The following is a 24,185-nucleotide window of genomic DNA, read 5'->3' on the forward strand; positions in this document are numbered from 1 at the left end:
CTGTGAGTCAATTAAAACTCTTTGCTTTATAAATTACCCAGTCTCAGGTATATCTTTATCAGCAGTCTTAGAACAGACTAATACAGTAAATTGGTACCAGGTAGTGAGGCACTGCTGTAAAGATACCCAAAAAATGTGGAAGCAACTTTGGAACTGAGTAACAAGCAGAGGTTGGAACAGTTTGGAGGGATCAGAAGACAGGAAGATGTGGGAAAGTTTGGAACTCCTAGAGACTTGTTGAATGGCTTTGGCCAAAATGCTGATAGTAATATGGACAATAAAGTCCAGGCTGAGGTGGCCTCAGATGGAGATAAGGAACTTGTTGAGAACTGAAGCAAAGATGACTCTTGTTATGCTTTAGCAAAGAGACTGGTGGAATTTTGCCCCTGCCCTAGAGATCTATGGAACTTTGAACTTGAGAGAGATGATTTAGGGTATCTGGCAGAAGAAATTTCTAAGCATCAAAGCATTCAAGAGTTGATTTGGGTGCTGTTACAAGCATTCAGTTTTATGTATTCACAAAGGTATGGTTTGGAATTGGAACTTATGTTTAAAAGGGAAGCAGAGCATAAACATTTGGAAAATTTACAGCTTGATGATGTGATAGAGAAGCAAAACTCATTTTCTTCAATAAAGAAGAAATTCAAGTTGGCTATAGAAATTTGCACGAGTAATGAGGAGCCAAATGTTAATACCCGTGACAATAGGGAAAATGTCTCCAGGGTATGTCAGAAGTCTTCATGGCAGCCCTTCCCATCACAGACCCAGAGGCCTAGGAGGAGAAAATGGTTTTGTGGGCTGAACCCAGGGCCTTGCTGCTTTGTGCAGTCTCAGGACTTGGTGCCCTGCATCCCAGCCATGGCTAAAACGGGCAAATGTACAGCTCAGGCACCCTTCAAAGGATGCAAGAGCAAAGCGTTGGTGGCTTACACATGATGTACCTGCAGGTGCACAGAAGTCAAAAATTGAGGTTTGAGAACCTCCACCTTGATTTCAGAGCATGTATGGAAATGCCTGAATGTCCAGGCAGAGATGTGCTGCAGGGGCAGAGCCCTCATAGAGAACCTGTACTAGGGCAGTATGGAAGGGAAATGTTGGTAAGAGCCCCCACACAGAGTCCTCACTGGGGCACTGCCTAGAGGAACTACGAGAACAGGGCCACCATCCTCCAGACTCAGAATGGTAGACCACTGACAGTTTGCACTGTGCACCTGGAAAAGCCACAGACACTCAACATCAGCCTGTGAAAGTAGCCATGAGGGGGTGCTGTACCCTGCAAAGCCACAGGGGTGAAACTGTCCAAGGCCATGGGAACCCACCTCTTGCATCACTGTGACCTGAATGTGAGACATGAAGTCAAAGGGGATTATTTCAGAGTTTTAAGATTCAATTGCTGCCTTGTGGGATTTCAGACTGACATGGGGCCTGTGGCCCCTTTGTTTTGGCCAATTTCTCCCATTTGGAATGGCTGTATTTACCCAATGCCTGTACCCTCATTTTATTTAGGAAGTACCTAACTTGCTTCTGATTTTACAGACTCATAGGCAGGAGGGACTTGCATTGTCTCAGATAAGACTTTGGACTTGGACTTTTGAGTTAATGCGGAAGACTTTGAGGGATTGTTGGGAAGGCATAATTTTGAGATGTGAGGACATGAGATTTTATAGGTGCCAGGGGCAGAATGATATGGGTTGACTGTGTCCCCACCCAAATCTTGTCTTGAATTGTAGCTCCCATAATTTCCACATGTCATGGAAAGGACTGGGTTGGAAGTAATTGAATCATGGGGCAAGTCATTCCTGTGCTGTTCTCATGATAGTGAATGAGTCTTATGAGATCTAATGGTTTTATAAAGGGGAATTTTCCTATACATGCTCTCTTGCCTGCTACCATGTAAGACAAGACTTATCTCCTCTTTCATTTTCTGCTGTGATTGTGAGGTCTCCCCAGGCATGTGAAATTGTGAGTCAAACCTCTTTCCTTTATAAATTACCCAGTCTTGGTATGTCTTTATTAGCAGCATGAGAACAGACTAATATAGCTTCCAATATATTTTTCACTTATTGCCAATGTGATTTGATTACCATGTTGTTATACTTTTATTGAACTGGCTTTAGTATTGTGTTACATGGCCAGAGGGTCCAGATCCTTTTAGTTCCCATTGTTACAGAGGTTGAAAAAGTAACAAAGGCCTAGGAAATTACTATCAACGTATACTTTTATCCATTCCAAGTGAATGCAAACTGTTTTTTTTTTAATTTATGATTAACAATGGGACAGCATTTCCTAGGTCAATAGCCACCTGTCATATAACAGAGGTAGTCTTCATATGTTTCAGCAAAGTTCTTGTATAAGCATATGCTGTGGTAGGGTTTACTATGTGAGGAAGACCACTGTTATCCTCCAGGATCTGTCTGGCTTTTGTGAGAACTAGACTAGTGCATTAATAATATGATTAGGATCACTGTCCCTACATTTTTCAGGTTTTAAAGTATATTGCTAAACTGCAGTTTTTTCCAGGATAGATTTTCTTTTTTTTTTTTCCATCTCTATCTGCAAAGTTTTCCAATTGACTTTTCCCATCATCATATTTCTTACCTAACCAGTCAGGGAACCAAACAGCAAAAGATTATGACTGTTTATTGGGCTAGCTTTCCTCAACCATGTGATCATATAATCATTTCTTTTGCTTATATAGATTGAAAAATTCCGTTTTTTTCCAGATGTAATCTTGCCCATAGAGATGCCGTGTTCTAGTAACCATCTCTAGAGTTCTATATGGGTCAAATGTCCCTGATACCTATTCTAATCTTGATAGATTTATAATAATTGTATAGTGCTTTCTTCTTATCATTAAACATTGCCACCTGGACTCTCTTATTTCTTGAATATCATCCTTTTAGTTATTCACCGAGCCCATTTCAATATGCTTTCTCCTAATTTTACTTCTGACCTAGGCACCACTGAGCTTTCTTAATGTGCCTTTCTCACAATCACCTTCCTTGTTGTTTGGTAAACAAAGTATTAGACAAGCCCTCTTGTGAATAATAGTCATCCATAGGTGGCATACCTATTCTACTATATACTTTTTGTGAATTTTTAATTAGTTTCTTCCACTGCCTCCCATGGTAACTCTTGCATCGTTACTTTACTTGATGGATCTTGGCTTTCTCCAAGCTTTTAAAAACCGTCACAGCAGACTTTCAGTATTGTACCATTTCCTCATTCTATTCCTCTTATCTTATAGCCTCGTTTTCCCTCTGTTTTTCATGTCTTTATGTGATTAATTATGAGAAAATTTTTTATATCTTTCTTGTGATTTATAATTTTTTCTTCCATGGTGTTTAATGATGAAACTTTTAAGTTTTGTTAAATTTCAAAAAATTAATTTTTATTTTTAGAAGTTGGTATTTTTAAACTGTATTCATTATTTTGATAGTATTTTACTGCTTGATGATTATTTTATTCCATCTTTTATTTACTATAAATACATATACTTTATTATTTATGAAATAAAATACAAATATATTTTGATTAAAGAAGAAACAGATTTTCAGAAGTTACTGTGAAACAGCAATGCCTAAAAATTAATTTTTGTCCAGGCTTTTTGTTTTTTTGTGGGAAGGTCCTTTGAGTATCTGGTTTCCAATTCTGCCAGAATTACAAAGCATTATTTTTTTTTAGTTCTTTTTATTTGCATTGATTCTATAGGTGAAAAATATTTTGTTGATTAATTCACATTGTTCTCACTTTTAGTGAGGCAGTACTTTTCCCATATATTTATTGACCATTTTCACTTCATCTTCTGTTGGTTGTCTATGTAGGTCTTATTTCATTTCAAAAGTGAATTGTTTCTCTTTCCCTCACCAATTTCTAGACACCTTTTTCTGTATTCATAATATGACTTTCCCTTCTCATATGCATAAATTTTTTCTCAACCATTATTTATTTATTGCTTTTGTGTATGAAGTCTATCAAAAAGAAAATATGGATAGCCAGATATATATTTAGAAACTTTTCCAGAAATAGGGCATACATTCTACTATGGTACAGCTAAAACCCTTATGGGCTTTCTACTGTTCTGAGAGTTCTCCAGCCTCCCCTTCCCTCCCACACACACAGTGATTGTCCAGTGGGTAGGGATAAGTCAAAGTGCAGACCTTTTCCCCAAGGACACATTGAAGATTTCCCTGCGAATCTTTTACTTCCCCTATTCTGGAGAGTTTTGTTCAGCCAGAAAATGAGATATATTGTCTATTCATCTATGTTTTGAAATCTATTTCTTGTTCCCTGGATGAGTCTTTCAGAGCTTATGCTTTTGAAATAGAAGAGGAAACTGTTGTCTTTATTGCTTTCTATGTTTGGTTCTTTCATTCTCTTAAAAAAATAGCAGTAAAGATAAAACATCCATACTGTTTCTTGAATAGGGAAATAATGGTGTGACATGAAGTGTGTACATGGGAAAGACATACCAAAATCCATCAAAATAGAATTAAAATTAATATGAAATAATATAGCAGATATTATATAATGGGATAAAATGCAATTTAATATATGCAGATACCAAAAATGTTTTTAAAATCGCAACCATTTTTAATAAAATATCAAACTAAGTCTAAGGCCAAGAGAAAACTTTGTAGAAAATAATGACCTGTATCAAACTATTAAAATGAAAAATAGGCAAGTATTTTACTATTTCCACTGATATTTAACATTGTTTAGAAAGTTCTAGATTCTATAATTGAAAGAATGTACAAATATTGGGAAAAAAGAGGCAAACATAGCTCCATGTTTATATATGTAAAAACACCTGAAGAGACTATTTAATTCATGATCGAGAATGACTTCCCTTTCCATCTAACCATATGCTAATTAGTGAGTTATGTTTCGTGAAACTCTCTACTTCCAAACATTTGCATATCTGTTACCCACTTTTTAAGTGTTGTCTTATTGCCTCTCTTCCTTGTCTTTATTCTACTACTTCATAGATGCAATAATTATCAAGTGTCTTTCCTTAGGCTTTTTTTCACTTGCTACCATATGCCCACAAGAATCACATTCTGTCCCATTCTGTCTCTAAAGTTTTTCCCTTTCATATGAATAAAACTCATGTACCCACCAAGACCTCACTGAGAACTCCAGATCCACCAATATATTTCTAGAGGAAGTAAGCCTAAAAGGAAAAATACTAGAATATGGTAGCCACCACAGTAAAAAAAAAAAAAAAAGTAAACAGCAAACTTTACAGGAAATGATTACTTATAAGTACTTCTCTTAAAATAAAAAGCAAGGCAAGTGGCTATTTAATAATGTTTGGACATCTCTAGATAAGAACAAAATATAAATAGAAAAATTAGTACAATAGCCTGGAGGACATCCTTCACCCTGGCAGACTTGTGTGATAAGCACCTTAACATCAACAGGAACAAGACTGCACACCTCCCACTTTCTGAAAAACTTACCTCTGCTCATTGCTCTGACTGCCTTCATTCAAATAAGATCATTCTAGTCATTCAGGTTTGAAATCATCTTTGAATTCCTCTGCCTTTTCACATCCTTTTTATTCTATCTCTGTGGTATTGCAAAACTTGCTGCCCTTCTCGCCATTCCACGGACATTTTCTTATTTCAGATTCTCTTTACCTTATACTTTTTAAAACAAATTCAAATGTCTAAGGCATTCTGAACATATTTTGCCATATTTATCTTATTGCTATATTTATCTTTTAAAAAGTGATATAGTTTGGATATTTGTCCTCTCCAAATTTCGTATTGAAATCTGATCCCCACTGTTGGAGGTAAGGCCTAGTGGGAGGTTTAAATCACGGGGTTATTATGAATGGCTTAGGATCATCACCTTGATGATGAGTGAGTTCTTACTCAGTTAGTTCATGTGTTCATCTGTTAGTTCTTACTCTGTTAGTTCATGCTTGATGATGAAAGGGTTCTTACCCTGTCAGTTTATTAGTCCTTTAAACAAATGACTCCTACTTAAAGGAGTCTGGCACCTCCTCCTCTCCCTTGCTTCCTCTCTCATGCTGTGACATATTGGGTCTCTTTTTGCTTTCTACCATAGTTGTAAGTTTCTTGAGGCCCTCACCAAAGTAGATGCCTGCACTATGCTTCTGGTACAGTCCACAGAACCATGAGCCAAAATAAACCTCTTTTCTTTATAAATTACGCAGTTTCAGGTATTTATGGTAACACAAATGGGCTAATACAAAATGTTGCATTAATAACATCTGCCACAATAAAGGAAAACAAAATCTGAAATGGATATCTATCACCACCTAAAAACTTAGCCTGCCAATTTAGGTCAAAACAGAGGTCAATCCATCCTTACACCTTGCTACTCCTTTTCTCACACTCCAAGTTCTAAAGATGTTGAGCTTCTTGTAGTTCTCCCAGGTCCTCTTCATTTCTCAACTCTGAGAGTTGATTTACAAGTACCCTCCGTCTCTAATCTCTTTCTTCTTCATCATTCCATGTTAAAACTCACCCATTATTCAAGGTACAGTTTAAATGCCATCTCCTTAATGTAACACTCCAGCCGAAACAATCATTCCTTTCTCTGAACTCCATTACATTTTATCTTTGCAATTGCTATGGCATTCATTTTCTCAATTTTACATCACAGTGATTTTCACCATTCTTTCCTTACCTGATTTGAACTTAAAGTTTGGAACCAGAACTATGACTTGAACGTTTTTTTTGTCTCCATATTATTAAGTAGAGTGCTTTCAGGGAGTAGATAATGATTACTTATTTAAAAATTGAATACTTTATATGAAATTGACCAATTAAGATTAAATTCACCCGTTGGCTAAATTTCTACAAAATAGACTTGGTAGAAATAGGTTTAAGTGCTTATGGTTTAAATAAAAGACTATTTTTGGCTTATCTTTGAGTTTTTAGCTGTGAGTTTTATTGATACTTTTGATGAAACCCCATTAGGCAGTCAAATGCACCTTTGGAAACTTTTGGAGATAGAAATTTTCTGAGACTTGCTTTTAATGGTGAATGTAGCACTATGGTTTTTAAAATAAAGAGAAACAAAGAAAATGAACTCCTGGGGACACGTCCAGGGAATTGTTCAGCATGCGGTAATCCTCATTTTTCCAACATTACAGTCAATCCATTAACGGGAACCCCTCTCCTTAGAACTTAGGTGAAAAAACTTGAAGCAGAAGGTACCACCTCACTTCCACCAAAAGTAGAAAAACCCAGACTCTACAACAAAGAAGCCCATGTAAGGAGGACACACTAAAGTTTGATCTTTGATTTAAGAAAAAGTAAATCACTATCTATAGAATCTCGATTAAGAAGAAAGCCATTTTTAGAACTAATGTTTCTTCTAAAATAACATTTTTTTTTTCTTTTTTGGAATGCTATTCTGACCAGGCACAAAATGGATCTCGAATACTCATAATAAACAGACTATGAAGTAGGAGTTATTTTCATCATTTTATAAATGAGAACTTTGGCAGCTTGGGATTATTAGTTAGTGGTAATAACTATAGTTACTGGTTATTATTATTATCTAACTATTTATACCTGTGGTAAATGTGTCAGCTTTCTCCAGAGTTACAAAACCAATATACCATTCAGATATAGAGATGCAGATAGAGATGCAATAGCCTAACCAAGTTAACACATATAATTTACTATCATAGCAACCATACAATTTATGGTCAAAATTGGGAAATTTGGGAGATAAAAATATTCTTCATTAATAATTATGCCAAGACTTTAGGTATAAGCAGACAACTTCTTGGGTAAATCAGAACTAGTGGTCATTCTATTCATAGCTCAAACAAATAGTTTCCTTATCACCATACACATTTTAACTATCCACCTTTCAATTTTTACCTCAAAACTCAATATATTTTAGAGTGTTCTAGGCTAATAAAGCAAATAGTATTTATATTTTTTTTCTGTTCTATACACTGAGTAAGCTAGAAGTTAATTTGTATTTTATTTTTCAAGGAATCAAATGATAAAGTAATTTTTCACTGTCACCATACACCTGTCAGAGAAGACTGCTGTAGAGACCTCTAAATAATATGGTTGTCCAGATAAATTTTCTGATATTTAGTTTTTTTATTCATATATAAGTGTACATATTTATGGACTGCATGTGTTTTTTCATAGGTTGCATACAGTGTGTAATGACTGAATCAGGGTGATTGGGATCCATCACTTCAAACATTATTTGTCTTGGGAAGATATCAGATCTTCTCTACTAGCCACTTTGACATATACAATAAATTATTGTTAACTATACTTACACTACTGTGCTGTTAAACACTACAATGTATTCTTTCTATCTAATTGCATTGTCGTACTCATTAAGCAACTTCTTTTCTTCCCCTCTTTCCTCCTACCCTTTCCAAACTCTGGTAACCACCATTTTACTCTCTACATCTATGAGATTAACTTTCTCATCTTTCACATTTGAGTTAAAAATGCAATATTAGGAGAGTTCTGTAGATGTCTATTAGGTCCACTTTGTTTAGAGCTGAGTTCAATTCCTGGATATCCTTGTTAACTTTCTGTCTCGATAATCTGTCTAATGTTGACAGTGGGGTGTTAAAATCTCCCATTATTATTGTGTGGGAGTTTAAGTCCCTTTGTAGGTCACTCAGGACTTGCTTTATGAATCTGGGTGCTCCTGTGTTGGGTGCATATATATTTAGGATAGTTAGCTCTTCTTGTTGAATTGATCCCTTTACCATTATGTAATGGCCTTCTTTGTCTCTTTTGATCTTTGTTGGTTTAAAGTCTATTTTATCAGAGACTAGGATTGCAACCCCTGCCTTTTTTTGTTTTCCATTTTCTTGATAGATCTTCCTCCATCCCTTTATTTTGAGTCTATGTGTGTCTCTGCACGTGAGATGGGTTTCCTGAATACAGCACACTGATGGGTCCTGACTCCTTATCCAGTTTGCCAGTCTGTGTCTTTTAATTGGAGCATTTAGCCCATTTACATTAAACGTTAATATTGTTATGTGTGAATCTGATCCTGTCATTATGATGTTAGTTGGTTATTTTGCTCATTAGTTGATGCAGTTTCCTCCCAGCCTCGATGGTCTTTACAATTTGGCATGTTTTTGCAGTGGCTGGTACCGGTTGTTCCTTTCCATGTTTAGTGCTTCCTTCAGGAGCTCTTTTAGGGCAGGCCTGGTGGTGACAAAATCACTCAGCGTTTGTTTGTCTGTAAAGTATTTTATTTCTCCTTCACTTATGAAGCTTAGTTTGGCTGGATAGGAAATTCTGGGTTGAAAATTCTTTTCTTTAAGAATGTTGAATATTGGCCCCCACTCTCTTCTGGCTTGTAGAGTTTCTGCCGAGAGATCAGCTGTTAGTCTGATGGGCTTCCCTTTGTGGGTAACCCAATCTTTCTCTCTGGCTGCCCTTAACATTTTTTCCTTCATTTCAACTTTGGTGAATCTGACAATTATGTGTCTTGGAGTTGCTCTTCTCGAGGAGTATCTTTGTGGCGTTCTCTGTATTTCCTGAATCTGAATGTTGGCCTGCTTTGCTAGATTGGGGCTCTTTCTATGCCTGCCTTAACAGAGTGTCCTCCATTTCATCTATGTTATTGGAAATGACAGGATTTTATTCTTTTGTGGCTTATTTTCCATTGTGTATCTATATCCTATTTCTTATTAGTTTGTTAACGAATACTTAGGTTCATTCCTTGGCTAAGGAGACATACCTTGGCTATTGTGAATAATGCTGCAATAAATAGGGTAGTTCAGATATCTCTTTTAGATACTGACTTTCTTTCTTTTGGAAATGTACCCAACATTGGGATTTCTGGATCATAAAGTATTTCTATTTTTAGATTTTAGATTTTGAGGAAACTCCATACTCTTTTTCATAATGGCTGTAATAATTTACATTTCCAGCAACACTGTACAGGAGTTCTCTTTGATCCACATCCTCACTACCAAAAAGCTGGTAGAACTGATAAATAAATTCAATAATATTGCAAGATACAAAATCAAATTGCAAAAATTAATAACATTCTGGTATTATTTAAAAATTTTTTAGATTATTTTTGTAATGTTTGCTCTACTATGACTATTCTAAATAAAAATAATTCTACATTTTAACAATATTCATTCATATTTACCTTTCTGATAAGATATTTGATTGCATGAATTGTTTTAACTTTTTACTTTTCGTTTTAAGAACACTTAACTTGAGCTGTACCCTTTTAACAGATTTTTAAGTGTATCATACAATATTATTATAGACAAATTATTGTACAACAGATTTCGAGAAATTCATTTTGCATAATTGAATTAAATCTTTATACCTATTTGTTAGCAGCTCATTTTCCCTTCCTTCTGCTCCAGTAACAACCTATCTGCTTTCTCCTTGTATGAGTTTGACTACCTTAGATACCTCGTCTAAGTAAATCAGGATTCCTTGTCCTCCTGTGACTAGCTTATTTTGTTTAGTGTAATGTGCTCATGTTTTATCTATGTTGTTGTATATAGAAGGATTTTCTTTTTTTTAAGGCTGAATAGAAGGATTTTCTTCTATTAAGGCTGAATAATATTATATGTATATACTTAATTTTTATTCATTCATGTGTCCATTGATATTTAGGTGGTTTCCGTATCTTGGTTATTGTAAATAGTGCTTCAATTAGCATTGGAGTGCAAATATCTTTTTGAGACTCTGAGGGCAATTCTTTTTTTTTTTTTTATAAATACCCAGAAGTGGGATTGCTGGGTTATGTGATGGTTCTATTTTTAATTTTGAGAAACATCCGTATGGTTTTCTGTAACAGATGTACTATATTGCATTCCCACTAGTAGTGTACAAGGGTCTCAATTTTTCCACATCTTTGTTGACACCTGTCTTTTGATTTGTTGGTACTAGGGATTCTAACAGCTGCGAAGTGATAGCTTATTGTGTTTTTGACTTGTACTTCCCTAATTACTAGTGAGATTGAGCATCATTTCATATACTGCTTGGCCATTTGTGCATATTTTTTGAAGAAAAGTGTATTAAAGTTTTTAGCCTGTTTTTTAACTTGGGTTGTTAATTTTATTTGCTGTTGAGTTATACAAGTTATTTATGTGTTTGGAAATTAACTCTTTATCAGGTATATAGTATACAAATATTTTCTCCATTCTGTAAGTTGCCCTTTCACTTTGTTAATTGTTTTATTTGCTGTGCAGAAGCCTTTTAGTTCGATGCAGTCCCACTACTTTTGCTTATGTTGCCTGTGCTTTTAGTGTCTTATTCATAAAATTATTACCGAGGCCAATGTCATGAAGGTTTTTTCTGATGTTTTTATAATGTCTCTGATGTTTTCTTTAAAGAGCTTTACAGTTTCAGGTCTTATGTTTGAGTCCTTAATCCACTTTGAGTTGCTTTTATGTATGCTATAGGATAAGGGTGATTTTCTTCTTTTGCTTGTGGATATCCAGTTTTCCTGGCTCCATTTGTTGAGGTGACTATCCTTTCTTCAGAATGGATACTTGGCAACCTTGTTGAAGATCAGTTTACTATATATGTGTGGATTTATTTCTAGGCTCTCTATTCTGTTCCACTGGTCTGTATGTCTGTGTTTATGCCAGGACCACATTGCTTTGATTACTGTAGCTTTGTAATATATTTTAAAATCAGGAAATATGATATCTCCAGCTTTGTTCTTCATTCTCAAGATTGTTTTGGCTATTGAGAATTCACTTGGATTCTACATAAGTTTGAAAATTGCATTATTTCTATTACAATAAACATGGATATTTTTAGTAAATATCCACTGAATACAGATCTTCTTAGACTTTCTACACTTCATGATTCAGTCTAGGAAGGTTGTATGTTTCTAGGAAGTTATCCACATCTTCTAGTTATCTAATTTTTTTACTTCTAGAACTCATATAGTTTCTAATGGTTCATTTTTTATTGCTATGGTATAAATTATAACATCTCCTCTTTCATACTTGATTTTATTTAAGTCAGTTCTTTTTTTTCTTAGTCTTGGTAATGGTTGGAAAATGTCTATTTTGTTTATGCTTTCAAGAATCAACTCCCTAATTTCACTGATACTGTTTTTCTATTTTCCATTTTGTTTATTTTTTCTGTATTCTTCAGTATTCCTCTCCTTCTACTAACTTTGAATTTTTTTTAAGCAGTTCTTTGAAGGATAAAGTTAGGTTGTTTAAAATCTTTCCTCTTTTTAAAATATAGGCCTGTGTCACTATAAACTTCCCACTTAGTACTGTTTCTTCTATATCTCGTAAGTTTCAGTATGTTGTCTTTTTATTTTCATTTGTCTCAAGATAGTTCCTAATTTTCTTCCTTTAAATTTTATGACCCACTGGTTACTCAATTATGTTTTGTTTTATTTTCACATGTTTGTGAATTTCCCAGGTTTTCTATTGCTTTGATTTTTAGTTTTATTTCATTGTGGTCAGAAAAGGCATTTGGTATCAATTACATCTTCGGAATTTTGTAAGACATGTTTAGTTAAGACCTGTGATCTATCCTGGAGAATATTCTATGCATACTTGAGAAGAATGTATATTCTGTTGCTGTTGGATGTAGTGTTCCTTTTTTTTTAGGTCCATTTGGTCTATAGTGTTGTTTGATCTGCTGTTTCTTTATTGATTTTCCTGTCCAGATAGATGGTTTATTCATCATTGAAAATAGGGTATTTAAGTTTCATACTATTTTATTGCTATGTAATTCTCTATTCAGTTTTTTAATGTTGGCTTTGTCTATTCAGGTCCTCTGATATTGGGTAAAAATATATTTATAATTAGTATATGTAACTGGAAAATTGACCTTTTTTATTATTATATAATGTCCTTCATCTTTTGTGACAGATTTTCACTTAAAGTATATGTATTTTTAAGTACGGCCAACCCTGCTGTCTGTTATAATTTGAATGGAATATCTTTTTTCATCCCTTCACTTCTATATGTCATTAAATTTAAAGTGAGTCTCTTGTTAATATAGTATAGCTCTGTGTCCCCACCCAAATCTCATGTTGAATTATAATTCCCAACTTTGGGGGAGGGACCTGATGGGAGGTGATTGGACCATAGGGACAGATTTCCCCCTTGCTGTTCTCATGATAGTGAGTGAGTTCTCATGAGATCTGGTTGTTTAAAAGTATAAAGCACTTCCCTCTTTTTCTCTCTCTCCTGCTCTGCCATGGTAAGAAGTGCTTGCTTCCCCTTCACCTTCTGTCGTGATTGTAAGTTTCCTGAGGCCTCCCAGCCATGATTCCTGTATAGTCTGCAGAACTGTGAGTCAATTAAACCACTTTTCTTCATAAATTACCCAGTCTCAGGTAGTTCTTTATAGCAGTGTGAGAACAGTCTAATACACTTATAGACAGCATATATTTGAAACTTGTTTTGTATCTGTTAAGCCACTCTTAGCTCCTTTGAAAGAGTTTAAACCATTTACATTTAAAGTAATTATTGATAGAAAAGGACTTAACTACTGCAATTTTGTTTATCATTTTCTGGGTGTTGTCTAGTTTTTTGCACCTATTTCACTTTTACTGTCTTTCTCTGTATTTTATTATTTTTTATTACTATGCATTGATCCTTTTATCATTTTTTATGTTGTAAGTCTTTTTCTGTGGATAGTTTTTCTGGTTACTATGGGACTTACATAAACCAACTTATAGGAGTCCATTATAAGCTGATAAAAACTTAATTTTTTTCACATACAAAAATTCTACATTTCTACTTCCTCTCCCCTAACACTTTGTTATTGATGTTACTATTTGCAGCTTTTGTACTATGCTTTCATTAACATATTTTATACTTATATTTATTTATCTTTTTGTTATGTTTATGTAGTCATGTCTTTGTATCTTTTATACTAGAATTAAAAATGATTTTCTCATCAACATTACAGTATTACACTATTCTGTATGTGCTTTGGTATTTACCTATACCAGTCATTTCATATTACTGTTTAGCATCAGTTTCTTTCAACTTGAAGAACTCTCTTTAGCTTTTCTCATAAGCCAGGACTAGTGCTGATGAACACCCTCAAAGTTTGTTTCACAAGGAGTTTTTATTACTTTTTTTTGAAGAAAAGTTTTGCCAGATATAGTATTTTTGTTTGACATTTATTTATTTATATCTCATTAGTGCTTTGAAGATATCATCCCACTCCCTTCTGGCATGCAGTGTTTCCACTGAGACATCTACTGACAGTCTTATAGATTTCCCTTATATATGAAAATCACTTTTCACTTACTGCTTTCAAAATTCTCCTTTTGTCTTTGACTTTTGTCAATTTGGTTATAAGTTTTCTAGGTATGGATTTTTTTTGCATTTTCCTTATTTGGGGCTTGGTAAGCTTCTAGACATGGATGTCCATTTTCTTCCTCAGATTTTGGAAGTTTCCATCTATCACATTTTTAATATTCTTTCCTCCCCTTTATCTCTCTCTTCTTTTGGGATTTCCATAAGGCAAGTATTTGACTACTTGGAATTAAATTTGAGGTTTTTAAATATTTGTTTGAATTTTCAGTGTTTGCTGAGATAAATAACTCCATATTTTTAAAGCCAAGGGAGTTGGGTGTATGATGAAAGATATAATGTAGGGATGGAAAGACTAGTTAGCAGTCTTTGGTGAATAATGGTCATAATAAAATGATTGTTGAAAATGGTAATTTTGTGGAATATTTACAAGCGGCATGTTTTTCTCATGCAAAAATCTCTGCAGGGCAAGGGCTGCATTGAACAGAAGAGAACTATAATTACTAATGTGATTGATAAAGCTTCTTGGGGCAAGTTTCTATGGCTGATAGTGCAACTTGTGCCTTGCATTTGGGTTGGGTTCCTTCTCCTTAAGTGAAGTGATCTGTGGGACGCTGCATATTTTCTAAACATCTTTCTGATTGTGTACTTGCTAAAGAATTTTATTCTCTTCCATGATAATTCTGTATTTGCACTAATATAATTAGCTATTCTATGAATTACCTTACCCCTCCCTTACAGTAAACTAGGAATAGAAGGGAACATCTTCAATGTGGTAAAAAATATTTACAAAAAATACTATAGCTAACATTATGCTTAATGGCAAGAAACTATCATTAGAAACAAGAAACAAGGTAAGGATGTCTCCTCTCATCACTTCTTTTCGACATCACACTGGAAATCCTAGCTGATGGAATAAAATAAAATAAGATACTGACATGGAAAAAAGAAACAAAACTGTCTTTGTCCACAGATGACATAATTTTAATATATAAAATCCAAAAGTCAACAAAGGACGTCTTGAAAGAAATAACCCCAGGGTTAATATACAAAAGTCACTTGTTTTTCCATATAGCAGCAATAAAAAAGTGGAATTTGAAATCAGAAAGCAAAATAATTTACATTAGCACCAAAAATTATAATACTTAAGTAAAAAATTTTTTAAAGTACAAGATTTTTATGAAGAAAACTAAAAAATGCTAATAAAAAATTAAAGAAGAATATAAATGGAGAGTTTTCCATGCTCATAAATAGAAAGATTCAATACTGTCAAGATGCAGTTCTTACCCTATAGATTTAACACAATCACTAACACAATACTAAGGTTTGTTTTATTTATTTTTATTTTTGTCAATATTAACAACCTGATTTTAGGTTATACAGAGATAAAAAGACTCAAAACATGTAACATAATTTTGAAGGAAAAAAAAGTTGGAAGACTGATACTATCCAAATTTAAAACTTATAATAAAGTTATCACAGGACGAAAGAATATACAAATAGATTAATGAAACAAAATTGTCCCAAAATAGATCCATATAAATATAGTCAACTGATTTTTCACAACTAAGCAATGATAGTACAATGAAGCAAAGATAGTCTTTCTTACAAATAGTGCTGGAAATCTTTATGCAAAAAAAAAAATGGAATCTGGATAAAGACTGTATTCTTCACAAAAAAAGTAAGACAAAATGGATTATAGAAGTAGACAAAAAATTCATTAAAATTAAAAATTTATCTCAGGAGAATGAAAGAACAAGCCCCAGATTGAGAAAACAATTGTAAAATAACAACTCATTTAAGAACCTTTACCCAAAATAGACAAATAACTTGAGACTCATCAATAAGAAAATGAACAACTTGATTAAAAAGTAGGCCAAGACCTTAATGGACACCTCACTAAAGAAGATAAACAGATGGCAAGTAAACATATGAAAAACATATGAAAAGATATTTTACATCATGTCATCATAGAAATATAAATTAAAATAATGAGATCCCACCACACAATAATTAAAATGGACAAATCCAGAATCTTGACAACAGTCTGACCATATGATTCAGCAATTATAGTTTTTGGTATTTACCAAAATGAGTTGAAAACTTTTGTTTACACAAAAACTGCACACAGGTATTTACAGCACCCTTATTCTTAATTGCCACAACTTGGAGGCAATCAAGATGGTTGAACTCAGCAATCATTATGAAGGACTCAGTAGGTTAGTGGATAAATAGATTGTTATACATTCAGACAATGGACTATTTTTCGGCAATAAAAGGGGAAAAAGTGTCAAGCCATGAAAAGGCATGGAAGAATCTTAAATGTATACTATTAATAAAAGAAGCCAGTCTTAAAACTATATATACTGTATGCTTCCAACTATATCACATTCTGCAAAAGGCAAAACTCTGGGGACAATAAAAAGATTGGTGACTGCCAGGAGTTAGGGGACAGGGAAGGATAAATAGAAAGAGCACAGAAAATGTTTAGGTTGGTGGAACTTCTGTATGATAGTTATAGGAGACACATGTGATTTGAAATTTGTCCAAAGCCGTAGAATACATTTGTTCAAAGCCAAGAGCGAACCTGAATATAAACCATGGCCTTTGGGTAATAATAATCTGTCAATGTAGTTTCATCAATTTTAACAGATGTACCACTTTGGAGGATAATGTTGATAGTGGGGTAGGCTGTGCAAGTGTGGTGGCAAGAGGTTTATGGTAAATCTAAATAAAGTCTTTTATTATAAAAGCATAATTTCTACTCAATTTTAAGGAGCTTACCCTTTCTCATCAACTATGATGGTTAATCTTGAATGTCAAGTTGATTGGATTGAAGGATGTAAAGTACTGATCCTGGGTGTGTCTGTGAGAGTATTGCCAAAGGATATTACCATTTGAGGCAGTTGGCTGGGTAAGGCAGACCCACCCTTAATCTGGGTGGGCACCATCTAATCAGCTGCCAGCAAATATAAAGCAGGCAAAAAAAAAAAAAAATGTGATAAGGCTGGACTGGCCTAGCCTCCCAGCCTACATCTTTCTCCCATGCTGGATGCTTCCTGCCCTTGAACATAGGACTCAAAGTTCTTCAGTTTGAGACTCGGACTGGCTCTCCTTTCTCCTCAGGCCCAGAGCCTGTGGAGGATAGAATGATTTTTGTGGACCAGGCCAGGGTTCCATTGCTCTATTCAGCCTTGGGATGTTGCTCCCTTCATCTAGGCTGCTCCAGCTCCAGCCTTGGCTCAAAAGGCTCAAGGTACAGCTCAGGTTGCAACTCTGAATGATGTAAGCCATAAGCCTTGGTGGCTTTGATGTAGTATTAAAGCTGCAGGTTCTCAGAGTAGAGGAGGCATGACAGCTTCCACCTAGATTTCAGGGGATGTATGATATGGTTTGGCTCTGTGTCCTCACCCAAATCTCATGTTGAACTGTACTTTCCAATGTTGGGGGAGCGACCTGGTGGGAGGTGATTGGCTCATGGAGGTGAATTTCCCCCCTTGCCGTCTACATGATAGTGAGTTCTCATGAGATCTGATGGTTTAAAATTGTGTGACACTTCCACCCTTGCTCTCTCTGTCTCTCCTGCTGCCATGTGAAGAAGGTGCTTACTTCCTTTTTGACTTCTGGCTTGATTTTAAGTTACCCAAGGCCTCCCAGTCATGCTTCCTGTTAAGCCTGCAGAACTGTGAGTCACTTGAACGTCTTTTCTTCATAAATTACCCAGGCTTAGGTAGTTCTTTTTAGCAGTGTGAGAATTGAACTAATACATTATATGAGATAGCCTGGGTGCCTAGGCAAAGCCCCTGCAGAGAGCCTCTACTAGGCAGAGCCAAGGGGGAATTGTGGGGTTGAAGCCTTCCCACAGAGTTCTCACTCAAGAACTGCCTAAAGGAGCTATGGGAACAGGGTCATTGTGTTTTAGAATCCAAAATGGTAGGAAGATCAACTGAGAGGCTTCATCCCTGTGCTTAGAAAAGTGGCAGACTCTTAATTCCAACCCATAAGGACAGCTACCTAAACTGTGCCTAGGAAAGTCCACAGTGGTGGGGCTGTGCAAGGCCTTGGGCGCCCACCCCTCATACAGGGATGCTAGACATAGACTAAAAGGAGATTATTTTAGAACTCTAAGATTTAATGACTGCCCTGTGGGGTTTCAGTCTTCTGTGGGGCCTGTAGCCCCTTCCCTTTGGACACTTTCTGTTTCTTAGAGTGGGCATGTTTACCTAATTCCTGTGCTCGTATTGTATCTTAGAAGTAAATAATTGATTTTTATTTTATAGGCTCAAAGGTGGAAGGAGAGAAGTCTCAGATGAGACTTAAAAGACTTTGGACTTAATGCTGGAATGAGTTAACACTTTGGGAGACTGTTAGGAAGAGACGATCATATTTTGCAGTGTGAGAAGGATATGAAACTTGGGGGTTCAGGGATGAAGTAATATAGTTTGGATATGTGTAAATCCAAATCGCATGTAAAAATGCAATTCCCAGTGTTGGAGACAGGGCCTGATGGGACATGCTTCTATCATGGGGCCATATCACTCATGAATGGCTTAGCACCATCTCCTTGGTGAAGAGTGATCTGGTTGTCTAAAAGTGCTTTCGCTCTTGCCATGTGAGATACATGCTCCTCCTTTGCCTTCTACCATGATCGTAAGCTTCCTGGGGCCTCTCCTTAAGTTGATACCAGTACTATACTTCTTCTACTGTCTGCAGAACTGTGAGCCAATTAAACCTCTTTTCTTTATAAATTATCCAGCCTCAGGTATTTCAGTACAGCAACACAATAATGGCCCAATTTGGCTAGTAAGGCATTATTCCTGAGTTTGTCCGTGAGGGTTTCTGTAACAGGTTAGTATTAATTGGTGAACTGAGTAGAGCAGATGGGCTTCCCAATATGGGTCTGCATCATGCAATTAGTTCAGGGCCTGAATAGAGCAAAAACAAAAAATAAAGGAAGAGCAATTTGTTCTTTCTGCTTGTGCTGACACCATCTTCTTGACTTCAATGCTTCTGATTGCCAAGCTTTTGGACTCAGATGGATACTTACACAACTGGTCCTCTGATTCTCAGGCCTTTGGACTTGGGCTTAATTATGCTACCAGCTTATTGGTTTTCTAGCTTGCAGATGGGAAATTGTGAGACTTAGTCTCCATAACTTCATGAGCCAATTCACATAATATTCATATGTGTATGTATCTATATCTATATATCTCCTATTGGTTCTGTTTCTCTGGAAAACCCTAATACAGGGGTATGTAGTACATGGCCAAGGAATATTGGAGAAATTAATTAATAAAAGCCTATATTCATAAATTATAGTAGCTACACATGATATAAAGCCATGTTTTAATTAATGTGATAACATCATTGAAAAATACATTGCTCTCTTTTTTTTAGGTAGAGCTTATAATTGTAACATTTACTAGACAAATTTAATTTCCTAATCATTAATCATTTCCTTAATCAATCAAACATATATATATAACATATATATAACTATATATATAAAACTATAGATATAACTATATATATAAAACTATAGATATAACTATATATAAAACTATAGATATAACTATATATAAAACTATAGATATAACTATATATATAAAACTATAGATATAACTATATATAAAACTATAGATATAACTATATATATAAAACTATAGATATAACTATATATATAAAACTATAGATATAACTATATATATAAAATTATAGATATAACTATATATATAAAACTATAGATATAACTATATATAAAACTATAGATATAACTATATATATATAACTATATATATATGAAACTATATATATAGTTGAGGAAAGAAAGGAGAGTCTGAATTTTTTTTTTTTGAGACGGAGTCTCGCTCTGTTACCCAGGCTGGAGTGCAGTGGCGCAATCTCGGCTCACTGCAAGCTCCACCTCCCGGGTTCACGCCATTCTCCTGCCTCAGCCTCTCCGAGTAGCTGGGACTACAGGCGCCCGCCACCACGCCCGGCTAATTTTTTGTATTTTTAGTAGAGATGGGGTTTCACCGTGGTCTCGATCTCCTGACCTCGTGATCTGCCCGCCTCGGCCTCCCAAAGTGCTGGGATTACAAGCGTGAGCCACCGCGCCTGGCCGAGTCTGAATTTTTTTTAAAGGTTTTTATGTAAAGGTTATCTCTACCCAGCCTATCTTCACCCCCCCCTTTTTTTTTTTTAACTAATACACTATTTCTCTGTTTTTCTAGAATGAAAATAATAATATATTAAACAGAATATATTGCTATAAACAATAATGTTGGAGAAGGCAGAATACATGGGTTTTGATTTTCCACTCTACTTATTATTTCTATATGCATTAAGTATTTCACTTCATCTTTATGGACTTGAGTTATCACTTCTGCAGAATGTTTTATTACTTGTCTTAAACAAGAGATGGATACTAGAATATATCTTGAGTGGCCACTTAGCTCCTGGATCTATAATCTTAGCTCAGCAGAAGGTTGTTGTAGCAAAATAGAGTTACTCCTGAAAACATGAAGTACCAACACTTACATACATTTAGAATTTATAGAATCAAGTACTCACTGAAACATCAAAACAGATAATTACTTTTCATAGGAGAAGGATCGTAAAGAAAGGGCATTTGTACGTGTTTCCACTCTACATCCATCCAGCCCTGTCCATCCATTCCATAGTTCTCTAATAATGGTTACAATGGAAAATAATATTTTAAAAATTTAACAAAGACATGTATATTAAATTATTCAGTTTTCGGATTTACTTTTTTCCCAAATTACACATTCTCTTGCATAAATAATACATTGAAAACAGCAAGTGAATTTTCAACTATTTTACTCTCTGCTTTTAACAGTACCTCAAATAATTGTGAAATACAGATCTCAGAGCTAGAGGGGAGTCTCCAGAGACCTATTCCTTCCAGGTGACTGTTTGATTTAAGCTTGCAGCAGTTCTAAGGGATGTCAGTATCTAATGACTGGTGGCCTCTTGAAAAGTTGTGACTTCCAGTTTTTATTCCATCCCCTGAAAAATAGTCAATAGATGCAGAATTGAGCAATATTTGTTACTGTTTCAAGGAAAAGACCAATTGGAAATGGATTAGAAGAGGATAAAAAAGTCAGCCATTTTAACTTTACATTTCACAGCATGGCTTTGGAGAACCAGCAAAGCACAGGACTCATTAGACCTGGATTCAAGTACTGGCTGTGTCAATAATTGCCAGTGTGACTTTGAACTTTAATTTCCACCTCCTAATAAATGAATTGATTGCAATGAATGAAATATAAGTTCCTTTTTTTCAATTATACAGTTAATATATACAAATCACTGTAAAACTTGAAAACAGAAGCATTAAAAATCTAAAATCACTCATAAGAGTACAGCTAGTTTTTATGTTATTAAAAATATAATTGTATGATTTGATTCATATATAGAAAGTAATTTTTTCACAGATATTGATTATAATTTAGCTTTTATCTTTTTAAAATTACAAAGGACTGTGATGAAAATCTTTCCATATTTATGTTAGTCCATATATTTTATTATTCAGTAATAGGAAAATATTAGATCAAAGGATACCACTAAATTAGAATGAACATTTGAAAAAATCTTAAATTCTGAGCTAAGATTGTAAGTTCTCATGAAGATTCAGAAGATATGGAAGGATTGGGCACGACCAATTTATGGCCAAGAAAGCTCTAAATTTAGCCTTTCTGAGGATAATCAACTAGAGTACTCTGCACAAAGTTCACCTTCAGCAAGACCCTATTTTATTAAAAAAGAAAAGAAAATCTAAAGGAGAGAAAAAATCTTAATGGCGAGGTTACAAAAAACTGTATATATTACATTGAGCTTTCAGGCTTGTTTCTTTAAACTGGCTCTTTGTGGTACCTGCAGGCATTTTTAATGATTGTTGTAAATAATTTCTGCTATATCCAATGTCAGGCAAACATTTTGCTGAGGAGCAATTTTGATTGTGTATTTGAGAGACAAAAAACATTGCAACATTTTTGCTCTGGCTGCATACTTTTCGGTTGAACTTTTAAAGCATCATGTCTGTCAGAGTATACCTTGCAGTCTTATTTAACCGTCATATTAGGGAAGGTAGGTGTGCATTCTCCAAATTTGTCACTAGATGGAAGAAGAGAACTTTCGTTAGATTCCACTATAGGCATTTTACTTGCTAAAATTTCAATATAGATAGCATTTAGTTAGATTCCATTAGATAAATGGATTTGGTGAGATTCTATTGTAGCTCTTTGAAGCCACTGGCAAATTTTGTTTATCTTCAAAATGTTTAGAACATCTATCAATGCATGGAGCTACAGAAATTTGTAGAGCCTTCTGTCTATGGTGGCAAGGTTATGCTGAGGAGTGGCCATTGCTGCTGAAACAAGTTCGTCAGTCTGGAGGTCTTGCAGATATACCTGGCCTGAGGACGAGCACACATCAGACCATCCATCTTTGGCCCTGAATCTTCTGAGGGTAGCTCTCTGGCATTCCTCTGAGCAGACTGTAGCTTGATCAGGAGCATAGTAAAACTGGCAACACTCCCTTTTCAAAGATACAGATTAAATTTTGCAGTGCTTATGTGCCTGTAACTTTAAGATTGTAAATTTCTGTTTTTTTTGTAACGTCTAGTCATTTGGTGATTTCATTTTCTTTAAAGCTATTGTTCAGCTGCTCATATCTAGACACCATGACCCTTTCTGTCTTGATGTCCCTCGAATATCTTTGATCAGATTTTAAAAATATTGTCCAGGTAATCTAGCTTTTTTATGAAATGATTTATACAAATTACCCAGACTGCCATCGCCAAAAGACTCTAATTTGTTCAAATATGCCTTGCATATACATACATCTTTGTATACCAAGTAGGTTGTAATTATATGTTTGATCAATTTTAGCATTGAATATTTAACAATAAGTACTATTATGTGATGTACCTTTTGAATATTCTAACATTAAATTCAATACTTTTAAAAATTTATTTTCTTCTATTTTATTTTGTTATTTTATAGTGATCCTAACACAACATGAGAACTGCAATCTTGACAAATCTTAAGTTTACATTATTGTTAACTATAGGGATAATGTTATTACAACAGATTGCTAGATATTTTTATATTTATTTATTTATATTTATATTTTATTTATTTTATTTATATTTATCTTGTTTGACTGAAACTTTACACTCATTTTCTTTGACAATCATGATTCCACATTTTGATTCTATGAATTTGACTAACTTAAATTCTTCATGTAAATGCTGTCATGTAGTACTCGTCTTTCTTTGCATGTGTTTTATCTGACTTAACGTAATGTGTTCCAGGTTCATCCATGCTGTCACATATTGCAGAATTTCCTTCCTTTTAAAGGCAGAATAGTATTTCATTAGTTGTATATATCACATTTTCTTTATCCATTCAGATATCAATGAACAGCTAAATTGTTTCCACATCTTAGCTATTGGGAATAGTGCTTCAGTGAACATTGAAGTGCTAATATCTCTTTAAGATTCTAGTTCCAGGTTTTTTTTTGGATAAGCATCTATAAGTAAGATTGCTGGTTATAGGGTAGTTCTATTTTTAATTTTTTAAGAAACCTCCATGCTGTTTTCCATAGTGGCTTCACAATTTGACATCTGCATTAACAGTGTAAAAGGAATCTAATTTCTCCATATCCTTGCCAATATTTGTTATCTTTTAGGTTTTTTGATAATGTCCATCCTAACAGATATGAGGAGATATCTGATTGTAGCTTTTATTTTTGTTTCTCTAAAGATTAGTGATATTGAGCAATTTTTCATATACCTGCTGGTCATTTGTATTTCTTCTTTTGTGTGTGCGTGAGACAGGGTCTTATTCTGTCATCCAGGATGGGGTACAGTAGTGCAATCATAGCTCACTGCAACCTCAACCTCCTGGGC

General features: G+C 34.7%; 1 long non-coding RNA gene across 1 annotated transcript; it reads right to left on the bottom strand.

The window, feature by feature from the left end:
• Positions 1-478: 478 nt before the first annotated feature.
• Positions 479-11,887, bottom strand: LOC115832339. The gene is made up of 3 exons (XR_004027788.1): positions 11,814-11,887; positions 9,321-9,323; positions 479-489 (listed from the first exon to the last, which is right to left on the bottom strand). It is a non-coding gene; the product is annotated as an uncharacterized LOC115832339 (long non-coding RNA).
• Between the last annotated feature and the right edge of the window lie 12,298 nt (positions 11,888-24,185).

The sequence above is a fragment of the Nomascus leucogenys genome, chromosome 3 (genome assembly GCF_006542625.1).
Source record: "Nomascus leucogenys isolate Asia chromosome 3, Asia_NLE_v1, whole genome shotgun sequence".
In the NCBI taxonomy this organism is placed as follows: Eukaryota; Metazoa; Chordata; class Mammalia; order Primates; family Hylobatidae; genus Nomascus; species Nomascus leucogenys.